Source organism: Solanum dulcamara, chromosome 5, assembly GCF_947179165.1.
Source record: "Solanum dulcamara chromosome 5, daSolDulc1.2, whole genome shotgun sequence".
NCBI classification, from domain to species: Eukaryota; Viridiplantae; Streptophyta; class Magnoliopsida; order Solanales; family Solanaceae; genus Solanum; species Solanum dulcamara.
Window position 1 is genome coordinate 52,217,746 of NC_077241.1, and position 15,411 is coordinate 52,233,156.

The window sequence follows — 15,411 nt, forward strand, 5'->3', positions numbered from 1 at the left end:
CCGTCGCTGCTCCTCTCTTTTTTTTTTCACTATGAACCATCAAAGACCACCCATCTCCCTTTTTCTGATCTCCTATCCCCTCTCTTTTTCTTCTCGTCTTTTCACTGCTTTTCCATCTCTTCGGCGAAGGACAAGAGACCACGATGCCGCTCTTCTCTCTCGCAACCAGTGACCACCTCTCTGTTGGACAACATCCATAGCAGTAAAGCCAACTCCAGTCAGTGACTTCAAGCGAACCACCATGGTTAAATCCCAGGAAAAGTCAAGTTTGTTGTTTTGTTGAAGATGGATCTTTACAGATCATTCATGGTTTGTTCTCCCTTAATTGAAATACTATCTCATCTTTTAAATTCTTAATTTTGGTTTTTGATTCTATGATTTTGCGATTCTTATGCATTTTATCTTTTCATAATCTTACTTCTCTCGATCACTGATTTCATGTGTATATGTCTCTATGTCTGTTGAAAATCTTGCAGAGAAGTAAATTCCCGCATATTTGGCTAGAATTGATTCTGATTGTTCTTGTGTAATATGATTGCCCTTCTCTCCTTTCTAGAATTATTGCTTTTGTTTTGGTAAGAACTTAAGCATATCCTTTAATATTGGTATCTGTCTGATTAGCTAACTGATAATCGATATTTTGTTAGATTCGGTAAAGGTTTAATATTTTACTAATTATAGACATAATTTGTTGATGGAAATGCTGGGAAGTAATTATAGTAATTAACTTTTTTTAATTTACTAACATGTAGTAATTATTTTTGGCATTTAGCATAATTAATCTTGCTCCTTTATTAAATTTAAAATAAAGTTAGTACCCCACTACTTAAAAATAAAGTTAGTGCCCACTTTTTTAAAGTAAAGTTTAAAATAGTTTTGTTACTTTAATTATTGGGATGGATGATTACATGTCTACTACTTACGTAATATACTTTTATTTTTCCTTGAAATTTTGTTTTCCTCATTTTCAAGTAATTTGTTGTTGCAATTTAAACAAATTCTTATTCTGGATTTTATGGTAGTCTTTGTTTAATTTTTTATTTTTTATTTAGTCTCTATTCATTTAAGAAAATAATTCTTTTACATTTATTGATAAGGGCCTCTCTTGCCATAATTTTAGGTCTTTGTTTAGTTGTGTTTCTTGACTTTTTCACCAATTTTTGAGTTATTTGACAAAATCAATAATTGATTTGGTTGTTGAAAATATTGATAGATTTGTAGTTGAAATGTTGCTTGATTTTGTTGTTAAAATTTAGGGATCCCTTGGTGAATTTTGGCTCCTCTTATTGACTATTTTGGGGAAAAGTCTGACTAAAAATAGTGGTTCTCTTGCTTCATGATTATTTTGATAGTCACAAAAGAGACTATATCTCCATTTTAAAGAGAGGACACGGACAAAATAACAAAAACAAATAGTAGAGAAAGAAAAGAAGCATCACGCCCTGAGATGGTACCCTAGACGTGACCAACACTCAGAAACTATCTCTGACCTCCGAGATAACTACTTGGTCTCATCACTCATTCGTTCATCCATGGAAAACTTAAAGTGAAAATAAGAATACTTATATGGTCTCGCCATCATCTACATAAATTGAAAGAAATAATCCTTAGTAGAAGTAGTTTCAAAGGAGAACTACTCCAATTATATCATCAAACTCTGTCTATGAAGCCTCTAATACTATCAGACGGCGCCAATGACATATCCATGACTACCTCAAAAGAAACATAATACTCAACAATAATAAAAAGATAAAGAGCTCCTCCGAATACAAGAAGGACTCACCAAATAACTGGAAAGAAATAATCTTAAATGATGCACCTGTTGAGGATCTCTAACACCTGTATTTGCATCATAAAATGATGCAGATCAAATGATGTCAGTACATGGAATGTACGATTATGTAAAATGGTAGGAAAGTAAGGAAAGATATCAATAAATTCTTCTCAGGAAGACTCGGCTCAGAACTCAGGATTATCTCAACATCAATATATAATGCAAGTTTAAAAATAATAATAAGCAATGTTTACTAAGTTAGGAGTTTCTCTAACCGACAACCATCACTTATGAGCTAGTGATGATACAACAAAACGATGTTGTTACCACATCCATCCAATGCCTTGCCAGGGTAAATGACATCACAATATTAGATCCAATCATCAAAGTCCTCTTTTTGCGACTTAAGAGGCATAGCCTCCATCCTCTGCTGGCTATGTAGTTCTGGGGTTTGAGTCAATTAAACTCTTACCCAACTCGGTGCTCAATACTACTCCCAAAATATGAGCTCATATTAACCTCATCGTCTAGTTTTATTGGACTTTTATTTAAAATATCAAACTCATATCAATGCATCATCATCATCATTACCTCTTCATCAAATCATTATACTTCAAAATAAGTTTCTCAAAATATCATTTAACCCAAAGAATCAAATTCATTTAAACTCAATGCCTTTGCTCTTTCAAAACTCAATAAAATACAAATATAATATTAATTCAAATCGCTCTTTTTGTTAATGCATATTAAAAGACAAGATCTTCACTCAAAACACGCCTAAACATCAAATTAATTAGGGTTAATGGGAAAGTAACCATGAACAACAATTCCAATAATATTAAAAATTAATAATAATCTCAATGCATAAATATATTTAACTCAATAGAAAAAAATTAATTCATTTAGAATCTAAGATTAGGGTAAAACTCTACTATAACTCAATTACGATAAACTCAACAAGATGCTATAAATAGCCTTACATACCTAGAATCCGAAGCTTTACTCCAAATTGAAGAACTCAATGAACAATATTGAACCCCTAGCCTTTTCTCCTTGTCGGAGTTTTTTGGTGAACTACCCGAAATATAAGAATCACCAGAATAGTATTTCTACGTTACTAAAAACTAAAACTATATTTGATAATGAGTAAATACGTGTATAGAGAGAAGAGTTTCTTGAGAAAGCTTGATGAATAAAATGAGAAAATAAAGTGGATATTTATAGGTGTGGAGGAGGGACCAAACAATAAATAAAAATAATTACAAAAGATGATCTTGAAAATTCAATGGAGGATTGTGATGTCATGGGTGATGTCAAATGGATCTAGATCTTTCCATGGTTGGTGAGATGGACCTTCTTTTAACGGAATACCCTTTTTCGGAGTTACCTTTCAATAAGATAACTTCCTAATTAGGATTTGATGTCTCATATAAATTGTAGATCTAGCAGTCTACTTTCATGTCATTTAAGAATTAACTGATTTGGAGTAGCCTACAGTGATATATGAATTTTTTCTACAAATACTCCATTTTGTCACATCACCATGTCTTGCAAATATTAAGTTATTTGACCTACTTAACCTCCGAATCGTAAGATATGGTCTACACGAAAGTTTTAGGTAATGACATTGGAGTTATTCAAAACTTTTAATCACCTAATTTGGACCATCCTATAAAAGTTTATGCCAAAAATACAGAAGTAAAATCATTTTCGTCGAGAATTGAAATACCATATACAATGTTTTAGGGGGTGTTACAATAAGAACACATAATTCTTTCATTTTTTATTTCAACACCTCATATTCATTAGAAAAGAAATAGACTGAAAATATAATATTCATTGCTCTTAATTTCTTTTCTTTTTTTTTCATTTTTGCTACTCGATTACTTGTTTGGATCTCGGATATTACTACTGCTTTCCTTTTGCATATTGATAAAACTCCTGCTAACTGGTTTGTAATTGTTTACCTATTTTATTATATAGTCTTTACTTTAAGCTCTTGCATAGTATATCTTGTTAAATAAAATATGGAAAACATCCAGGTTAGTATCTAAATCTCATATTTCTTTGTGTATACTTATTCATTTTACAGAGATATGATAATTGTATTCTCTTCTATGTTTGCCTTTAAATGTCATAATATCGTATGTGTGTTGTGTGTTATCGTATATTGCTTGTTCATGTCCTTTAAACAGGTTTTGAACTCTAGACGTTCAAGATAAGAAGAGTTGCCGGGAGGGGACTTTCAGATTTATTTAGTTTAAGTTTTTTTCAAACTTATGTATCTTATTGCATTCATTCTTTTGGCTCTACAATAATCTATATGTTAAAAACTGCTCATATAATAATAATAAATATTTGGAGACTATTTAAGGGGATGAGAATTAATGTGCTATCTGTATTTATATTATTTTTAAATAATGTATTGCATGTGCATGTGGTTATATTAGTAAGTGTTTGAGTGTAACTTTTAAAATTATGTCATTATCATCATATTTAGATAAAATTCTAAATTTGGGTTTGAGTACTATTTCTATAGGTATTTATTTATTTAATTGTAAAATGACCTAAAATTCTAATATACAAATAGTCTAATCCTAATATTGGCTTATTGTATATTATAATATGTATTTCAAAAATAATTTATATAACTTTTTATATGTTTACATTTGTTTAAATTAAAATCACTAGCTCATGTTATTAGAATAATTAAATGATCGAGTTTACATTAGAGCATTTATCAATAAGATTCAAATAGATAGTTATCATGCTATTTTTTTATGACCATGCCCATAGATTTAAGTGTATCTTCAATATATTATATCATTTAGAAAATCATGTAGAATTTAATTATATTTTGAGCATATTATATCATAGATAATTTAAAAATCACGCCTATAGGATTTAATGATACTTTTGTATCGCCTAGGAAATTATGCCTATAGGACTATAAATATTTTCATCATGTTAATTCATAAAGAAATTATATCTATACGATTTAATAAATGTGTTCAATATATACTTTATTTAGAAATCATGGTTATAGGTTAATAATATTTTCAACATGTTAGTTATTTTGACGTCATGTTCATAGGGTTTTTATGTTAATATCATGTAGCCAATCATGTCTATAGGACTTAACTAATAATATTTTTGTAATTATACATCACCTTTAAATTTTAGCATGTTATTAGGATGTAATGAATATTTTCAGAAGGTTACTTTAGGTAGAAATCATGCCTATAGGTTAAGATTGACCTCCCTAATAAATCATACCTAATATTGGTGACATATATTTCATCAATTTAGACACCATGTTCAAATGATTTAATTTAATACCCTCAACATATTAATATATATAGAAATCATGTTCATATGATTTTAATAAATGTTTATCATGATATTATGTGTAGAAATCATGCCTATAGGATTTTAATAATTATTTATCATATTATTTATATTGAAACCGTACCTACAACGTTTTAATAAATATTTTAGCATATAATTGTATTAGCTAGCATGCTTACTATTTTCCATAAATTTTCAATATATTTTTAGAAATCATGCTTATAGGATTTTAAATAAATTTTCATAACATTATTTTATAAAGAGATTATGCCTGTGACATTTTAATAAATTTTCAATACAATAATTAGAAACCATATCTATAGTATTTTAATAAAATTTTAGCATGCTATTAACTAAAAATCATGTTAATAGGATTTTATAAACACAATTAGTTAATAACTAAAATTGTCAAGCATGCTTTCTTTTATTACAACCACCTTAGTAATTAAAATTTCCCTCATATGTCTAAATAATGAAATTCACCTCCATGTTATTCAAGTTTTTTATATTTATGATACATACGTCTGATTGTGTGCGCACACACGGTAATTTTTATGACTTTTCACTATTTATCTGTATTTTCAAGCATACTATTTAATTAATCTAGAGGCTTACTTGAGATTCTATGTGCTAACTATTCGTCCTATCTGTTTTGTTTGATGATGTGTTTAATTAGGAAACCTACATTTTCTTTTAGTCTAGAACCTACCAAATTAGTAAATTCAATCTCTTTTGAATACTAAGTTGGGACGATAGGCACGCTTTAGGACGTTAGTTTTCATTTTTTTTAGATCAATTTAGGATTATAATAACAAATGAACATAGGAGAGGGAGGTGTAGTTAAGCCCTTTGGAAATAATGGAAGTTGACCTGAGCAGAAAAACGATAAAACTTTATATATTTTGTCTTCCGACTAATAAGATGGTACTGATCCGAAAGAGATAAGAATGTAGATATTTTTATTCCTGTCAACTTTTAAATATTTTCATTTATATATATATTTGGGGTAACTTAATAATTTTATTTTTTTTAAAAAAAACTTAATAATTTTTTAGGCATCACTAATTTTATTTGAAGTTTCACCCAAATTATATTTATTACATATTACATACCCATATATCTACACTTATCCATTATTTCATTTACTCATTTATTTTATTTTCTTTTATATCAAGTATATAAATAAAGTAATGAATTCTAATAGTCGACAGTCATATTAGTTACCATAAATTTAAGTAAGCTTATTTATTCATATGATTTTAAACATACTTCGATATTTTAATACATAAAATCTCCATACATTTCAAGCATATTTATTTATTATATATTTTTACTGTACAATGAATATATTACTATTAAATTTGCTCCACTCGTATTATAGACGTATGTACGACATACCTTATATTTTTTCTCTTTATTTATCAAATAAATGAATATTTTCTTATCATCATTTTCTAAAGAAAATAAATGAATAACTATCCCTAATTATTTTTTTTTAAAACTAAATTTAAGGACTATCTTCGGATAGGCTCTGAGGGATGTTTAACAGCTTTCCCTCGAGTAAACAAAACCCTTACCAAGAATCTCATCGGTTTCGCAAATTAAAACAGAGTTTATATTTTCAATTTTCAAAAAATAGGTTTCCTAATATTTTGCTTAAAATTAGGTGGCGACTCTAAACAATTTTCAAAATTAGAGATATAACTATTTTTATTTAAAGGGAAAAGATGAGAATAAATTCATGAAAATCATAAAATAAGGATACTTATTAATAATTTAAAAAAATTGAAAAATGTATAAAAATAATAATGTGTGTTCTTTAATGATGAAGAAGATTGAAGACGTTAATTTTGAGTATAGAGAGCCAAAATTGGGTGTCAACAGTTTGCCCCTTTTCGACTGAAGTTGACGTAGAAGTCTTCGGGCGAAAATGTTGACATGCAGCCAATTTTGCTCAGCAAAAGATTTTTTATATATATTTTTATTTTTTTTAAAAAAAATGAATAAATTTATTAAACTCTGATTCAGAGTTGCCTACATACCTCGAGTTGCATGAGGGTCGGGCCATGTATAGTTTGAAAGTTGAGGCAAATAACCTCTTGTTTTGTTGTTTGGAGTTGATGACTCTGGTCTTAGTGAAGGGTTTCATATGTTCCCGATGTCTATTCCCAAATTTCCCCAATATCGAGTTGTGATAGTTGGGAAAGCAAAGATTGTGCACTTGCTGGAGAGAAAGAATGATTACATCCTTGTGATGACGGAACTCTGCATCGAGCTTCCTACATATCTCGAGTGTCATGAGAAAAGTTAATGTAGTTCAAAAGGCAAAGTTGCGGTAAATTTTGAGTCCCAGTGTTGAATCGTGATGACACTGTTTTTTTTCTAAGAATGGTGGAAAGAATTTAGTACAAATGGAGGACTGAAAATGTGATGTAAAGGGCCTTCGACTGGTGAGGCAAGCATTTAATGTAAAAGGTCTTTGATTGGTAGGACGATAAAATGTAAAAGCTATAGTGTGGATACACATGTTAAAAGGTGGGTGCATATAAATATATACTGAAATATCGACATTAGAAGGTGGATGCCTATAAAATGTACTGAAATACCCGTATTAGAAGCCGAGTGCCTGTAAAATATAATGAAATACCCGTATTAAAAGGTGGGCGCCTATAAAATGTAATGAAATACCCGTATTAGAAGGTAGGTGCCTATAAAATGTGCTAAAATACCCGTATTAGAAAGTGGATGCCTATAAAATATGCTAAAATACCCATATTAGAAGGTGAGCGCCTATAAAATGTAATATAATACCCGTATTAGAAGGTGGGTGCCTGTAAAATGTACTGAAATACCCGTATTAGAAGGTGGGTGCCCATAAAATATGTTGCAATACTCGCATTAGAAGGTGGGCATCTATGAAATGTATTGAAATACCCATATTAGAAGGTGGGTGCCTATAAAATATGCTGCAATACCGCATTAGAAGGTGGGCACCTATGAAATGTATTTAAATACCCATATTAGAAGGTAAGTGCCAATAAAATGTACTGAAATGCCCGCATTAGAAGGTGGGCACCTATGGAATTTATTAAAATACGAGCATTAGAAGGTGGGTGCCTATAAAATGTACTGAAATACCCGTATTAGAAGGTGGGCACCTAAGGAATTTATTGAAATACCCATATTACAAGGTGGACACCTGAGAAATGTATTAAAATACCCATATTAGAAGGTGGGCATCTGCATTTGAATTTAAAATGCCCATATATTGAGGCAGAAAACATGAGTATTTTTTTTCATTTGAACTAGTCTCCATGTTCCTCGAATGGATCTCTTAGTTGTTGAGAAGGTTGTAGAAAAGCGGTATATAAGGCGTATCTAGTAAAACTTACAAGTAAACCAGATATAAAGATGGGGACTTGTTGTTTCCATTCTTATCATATTTATATAATTTCAAGACCCTAATGGATCTATGATAGGATTGTTTATTTACTTTAGATGATATGTTAAGAGCATGTGTGATTGATTTTAAAGGGAGTTGGGATGAACATTTACCGTTGATTGAGTTTGCCTACAATAATAGTTATCACTCTAGCATCCAAATGGCTCCTTTTGAAATATTGTATGGGATAAGATGTAGATCCCCGGTGGGATGGTTTGAAGTAGGTGAGATGGCCTTTATTGTTCCATATTTGGTAATAGATGCTATGGAAAAAGGTGAGACTCATAAGGAAGAGGTTGAAGACGGCTCAAAGTCGTAAAAACTCCTACTCGGATGTTAGAAAGAGGAAGCTTGAATTTGAGGTGGATGATTGGGTTTATTTGAAGGTGTCGCCCATGAAGGGTGTAATGCGTTTTGGCAAGAAAGGAAAGCTAAGTCCAAGATATGCTGGACCTTATAAGATATTGAGATGTGTTTGTGAAGTGTCTTAGTTAGATTAGCCATTTGAATTAGCTATGGTTCATCTGGTGTTTCGTGTGTCTATGTTGAGAAAGTTTGTTGGTGATCTGAATTCCATTGTACCATTGGAAGATGTAAGTGTTGAAGACAATTTGACGTATGAGGAAGTTCAGGTGGAAATCTTAGACCAGCAAATTAAGAAGTTAAGAAGCAAAGAAGTTGTGTTTGTCAAAGTTTTGTCGAGGAATCAACAAGTAGAGAGTGCCACTTAGGAAGCAGAGGCCTCCACTCAAGCCTAAAGTACTAAGTTTTTCTTATTCAAGTTAATTGAACTCTTACATATTTAGTTCCTTCTAGGTCATTCATATGCATGCATGTTCATGAAAGTTAATTTTTAAAGCCATATTTTATGTTAAGTTTGAAATTTTTCATGCCCTATGCATTTTAAGATGCCATGATGTTCATGTTAGGTTGCTAAGTCGTCTTTCTTTGTCCTTCCTATGTTAAGATAATTCATTCTAGGACGAATGTTCCTAAGGAGGAGATATTGTAAGACTCCAAAAGTCCAAAAGTTGGAACCAAGAAGAAATTGCTAGACCTCATGTTTATGAGTCACTCTATGACTCCTAAGAGTGAGTCGTAGAGTGAGTTCGAAGGGTATTTCCAGGACTAACCTCAGGTGACACCCTGCGACTCAACATGATGAGTCGTAGGAGTGTCTACGATTTGTCAAAACTAGTCATTTCCAAAGTTCAAAGACTCCATAATTTGTAGATTTCAAGACATGCAGGATGAGTCATGTTTACGAGTCATAGACCTTTGGATGAGTCATAGATATGACTCGTAAGTGAAGGATTAGAGACCCTCAAGTCTACAGGTTTCAAAGCCTGTAGGACGAATGCATATTACAACTCATAGTCATGAAGACGAGTCATAGAAATGACTCATTTGCAAACTTCAGAGGCTTGATTTTTCAAAGTTTTCCCAAGCTGTAGGATGAGTCATCTTGATGACTTGTCATCTTTTCTATGACTCGTACAGTCATCTCGTAAGGTCAAATCCAAGTTTTTAATAAGGGTATTTGTGTCATTCCCAAAGTTTGGTTCAATGAACCTAGACAAAATTATAACTAAATTCAAGCCTATATATACCCAATCCTTTGAAATTTCTCCCATTCTAAATCATTCTTCTAAATCCTCTTAAGGCAAGAACTAAATTCTCTCAACAATTCTTCTCCAAGCTACAAGCTAGGGTTTCAGATTTCACCCAGGTTTCTTCTTCAATTCTAATTGAATTTAATCAAGGTATGTGGGGATTGATTCATGGGTTCCTTTCACCCATGGAGTCCCAAAGGTTTCTCAAAGTATCTTTCAAATTTTCAATGGTTTATGAACCCTAGTTTTGATGAGTTGCATTATGCTATTTTAATTTCGTTTTAGATGATTATCAATGATCTTTACAAGCTTGTTTTCATATGAATTTCATAATTTTAAGTTTATTTATGAATGCCCATGCATAAAGATATTTTCAAGTTATGATTATGAAGTTAATGATGATTTTCATGAGTTGATTATGAGTTCCATAATTTTCAAGGAAAGTTCTATGATTTAAAGTTGATATTATGATTTAAATGATGAAGTTATGATGATGATCAATTACGATCAAAGAAAATTATTATGGTATGATAAGTACAATTCTCACACAATCACGCTTAAGATGGTGATAAGGACAATTCTCACTGAAGTTATGGATTTTTATGAATCACTAAAGTTAATGAGCTAATCCTAATATGTTTTATAAAAATGGATTGATAGGTAGTTACTATATTTTCCTATTATATTATGATCATGTTTTTATGAGTTTCCATTGGGATATTGACTAAGCACCGAGAGGGCTTCTAGGTGGGGTTCATTCCGATAACGCAGTTAGTTATCCGAAGGAATCCTAGTACTAACCTAAAGTCCCAAACAACATTTCCCATGTAGGTTGCCTTCATGACCTAGCTAGTAGATCCTCATATAGCACAATTGAGTTGAGTTGAGTACCATGACAGAGTATACTCTAGAAAGGTAGCCTCTCCCTTCTTGATGAGGGTTACTTCGGATTCCATGTTATAGCTTGCATGGTGTTAATATATCGGTTAAAGGTATTATCCCACATAGGTTAAAAGTTAAGCTATTAGTTTTATGATGAAGTTTTATGAATGCATTGACCATGAGTTTTCATATGTTTTCAAATGATTTTAAGCCTTGCTCATGTTCATTATGTTGGTCATGCATCCTATGACATTTTGATCATGTCCTTTAATTGTTCATGGATATCTCACATTATTAGTACCTTCTATGTACTAATGCATATTTTGCCTACATTATATTTAATGTAGGGACGGACGCCGATCATCCGATTCGTGGCAAGAGTGCTTTAGATATCAAAGAGTTGGCGATTTTTTATTCCATCGAGGACATGAATTTTCCTTTCACATTATTTTATTGACTTTCTTATTTTGTTTCAGGTGAGCTAGGAGCTTGTCATCCCCCATCAAAGACTAGACTAGAGGCATGTTTAGACGCTATTGTGATGTAGTTCGGTTGGACATTAATTGAATTTTCTATCCCTTAGACCCCTTCCCTCGAGTTTTTTCTTTTGCTTATTTTTCTATATTTCTTTACCTTATGTATGCGATGTATTCTAAGATGGCTTAGTTGGGATCCCTCATAATTTTGATCACCGGGTCACGACTTGGCCCTAGTTCGGGTCGTGACACTAGTCGTTACATGGTGATCTAAACCCCAAAGGGATCCAACCAAGACTCAAGACATATCATAAGTACGCATAAGGTAAACTAAATGAAAAAATAACATAGAAAGAGTCAAAACATGAATCATGAAAGAAGAATGTAACTTGACGACATAGACTCTATAACATTTGTCCGACAATTCCTCTACTACTCTAAGATGGGCGGGGGCTAAGAAATGTCCCTAGCTCACCCTCAAAAAGAATGCAAACAATTTCTTAACAAGGAAACAACTCATAAGTCGCCCTCGATGGATGAGGACTCACTAAAACTTCACTGGATAAAAGCTCTACTAGCCACGTGTAGGAACGTGATCCTCAACCCTTACATTGTGAGATGATGTAGGCAATAATATGTGTTAGTACATTTGAATGTATTAGGTATGAAAGCATGACATACAATATAAATTATAAGATCCAATGATCAATCAATGTACATGACAAGGGAGAATAAGTAAAGTCATGAGGAAACCTTAATGATCAATACATTTGAAAGCCATGGTTGAAAATATGAGGATCATAAAGAACATATACATATGTGGAATAGTACCATAACCGATAATAAGACCATGTGATCTATAATATGGAATCCCAATGTCTCCCCATACAACGGAAGGAAGGGGAATTTACTTTCCAAGGTAGACTCTACCTCGCTAGGCGAGTCATGTACATATGCTGTATGTGGATCCACTAGCTTAGACATGAAGGTAACTTATGGTGGCACGTAGTTTAAGAGATTTGAGGCTGCTACTAAGGCTTTTGGTAGGGTCCCACCTCAAAGTTCATCTGTGCTAAGTCAAATTCCACGGAATACATAACATAGTAGTCATACTTAACATATATCATAAACTTATTCATAAATATCCTAATTCGTAGAATAACTCATTTCATAACATAATTGCAATGTGAGTATTGGCCTTCCTTATTAATAGCTAATTTCATAACATAATTTCAATGTGAGTATTGACCTTCCTTATTACAAATCATACTTTCATAATGCATGATATTAGGTTCCTTAGTCACCACATAGGATCCTAAGTCATCTTTCCATAATTTGCATGAAATTTATGACTTAAAAATAATTATAATCCACGATCATAATTCATACTTGAATTTAGGGTAAAACTCATATACATAGTTAATATGGATAAAAACCATGAGAATACTTTGAAATCATTGAACTTCATAATCATATTTCATAATATCATCATTGAAAATAGCTTCATGCATGGACAATCATAATTCAAATTGAAATCATATAATTCATGTAGAAACATATTGATAATGATCATTTATAATGATTAAGAACTTAATTAAAACAACCCAATGCAATTCATCAAACTAGGGTTACAAACCCAATTGAAATTCATGAGATTTTGAATCAAAACCTTGGGACTCCATGGGTGAAAGGGATCCACGAATCAATCCCTACATACCTTGAATGAATTGGAACTTGGAATTGAAAAAGGAGACTTGTTCTTGTGGAAACCCTAGCAGAACTTGATGAAGAGGATGAACTCTTGAAGAAACCTTGTGAGATAAGTCTTAAAGTTGTTTGGGAATTAATGAGGGAAAAGAATAGTTTTAGGAGTATTTAGGACAATTTCATAATGAATCTAGTCTTAAAAACATGAACATACATTAATGAAAGAATAGGAAAAAGACTGAATTATCCCTCATTTAACTGGAACTGGGACTCACTATGGAGGACCCATCATGGTCGGTAATCATCACTATGGCCAGTGGTGGTGTCCGTGGTGATGTACTTAAATCCTAAATCTTGAGAGTTGCAGAGAACAGTTTTAGGACCACGTCCCTGGAGACCTTCACGGTCTGTGGACCATGGTTGTGGTGTAGGACTTGCAGGGTTGTTTGCAGGAGTGATCACCATGGAACCCTCCATGGTTTGTTAAGTGTACACGGTCCATGATGGTGAGGCATGATCCTATCCTTGGAATCATTTTCTGAGGTCTCAGGAAAGGGGTCGCCATGGACGGTATCATAGCCCGTGGTGCTCACCACAGTCCATGGTCTCCTTTCCTGGTCCCTTCCTGTAGGTCTGAGTTTCTTAACCCCCACCATGGTGGCTCAGCATAAGGCATGGTGCGGACCACAACCCATGATGGCCTTCTAATGGTCATCACCGGCTGCCAAAAACTGCAGGTTTCAGTAATTTCATGCTTTGCTCCTTATTTTCCAACTTTTTAAATTCTGAGTTCTTACAATATCTCCCTCTTGGAAATATTCGCCCTCAAATGGGACTCATTCTAGCATTAATAGAATAGGAAAGGAACATAACAACCCAAAATTAAATGCAAAACATCTCGATAATGCATAAATCATGAAATATTTAATCCCAAGCAAAAATATAAATTTAAAACTCATTTCATGAACATGAATGCATATAAAACCATAAAAAAATAGAAATACATGATTTGGGCTGGTTGGATCATGAAGGAGCTAAATACCTCAACTAGGCACGAAAGGAAATAGATGAGGATATCGAGACATCATATCGAATTCGGCCTTCCATGTAGCATCCTCAATTTCTTGGCTCCTCCATAATACTTTAAGTGAAGCTATCTCTTTGTTTCTCAACTTTCTAACTTGCCGGTACAAGATCTCAACTAGAATCTCTCATAAGAAACTCTCCTTAACCTCAATGCTGTCCAATGGCACAATGGATTTAGGATCACCAACAAACTTCCTCAATAATGACACATGGAACACTGGATGCACCGATCAGTAGGCAAATACAACTCATAAGCCACCTTACCAATTCGCCTCAAAATTTGATATGGCCTCCATAGCGGGGACTTTTCTTCCTTTTTTTTACCAAAACACATTACACCCTTCATGGGTGAAAATTTCAGGTAAAACCACTCATTAACTTCAAATTCAAGTTTCCTTCTTCTCACATCTAAATAGGACTTTTGTCAGCTTTGGGCCTTTTTCAATCATTCTCTAATGAGTCTAACTTTCTCCATAGACTCAAATAACAACTTGGGTCCGATCAAAGCAACTTCACCTACTTTGAACCAATTGATAGAGGATTTACACCGCCTACCATACAAAGCTTCAAATGCAGCCATCTCAATGCTAGAGTGATAACTTTTATTATAAGCAAACTCTATTAATGGAAAATGATCATCCCAATTTCCTTTAAAATCAATCACACATGCTCTAGACATATCCTATAATATCTGAATGGTGTGCTCGGCCTGACCATCCATTTGTAGGTGAAAGGCTATACTTAGTTTTACTTAAGTACCAAGAACCTTTTCGAAGGATATCCAAATATGGGATGTAAACTAAGTACCTTGATCTAAAATGATAGACAATGTAATACCATTAAGCTTCAACAACTCTCGAATATACAATGTAGCATAATCCTTGGCTGAATATGAAGTCTTAACTGGGAGAAAATGAGCCGACTTAGTCATTTGATCAATATTCACCCAAATAGAATTATGTTGTCTACGGGTACAAGGCAAACCTATAATGATGTCCCCACTTTCAAGTAGGAATCTCAATTTCTTGAGCCAAACCTCCCGATGTTTTGATGCTCAACTTTCACTTGTTGACAATTAGGAAA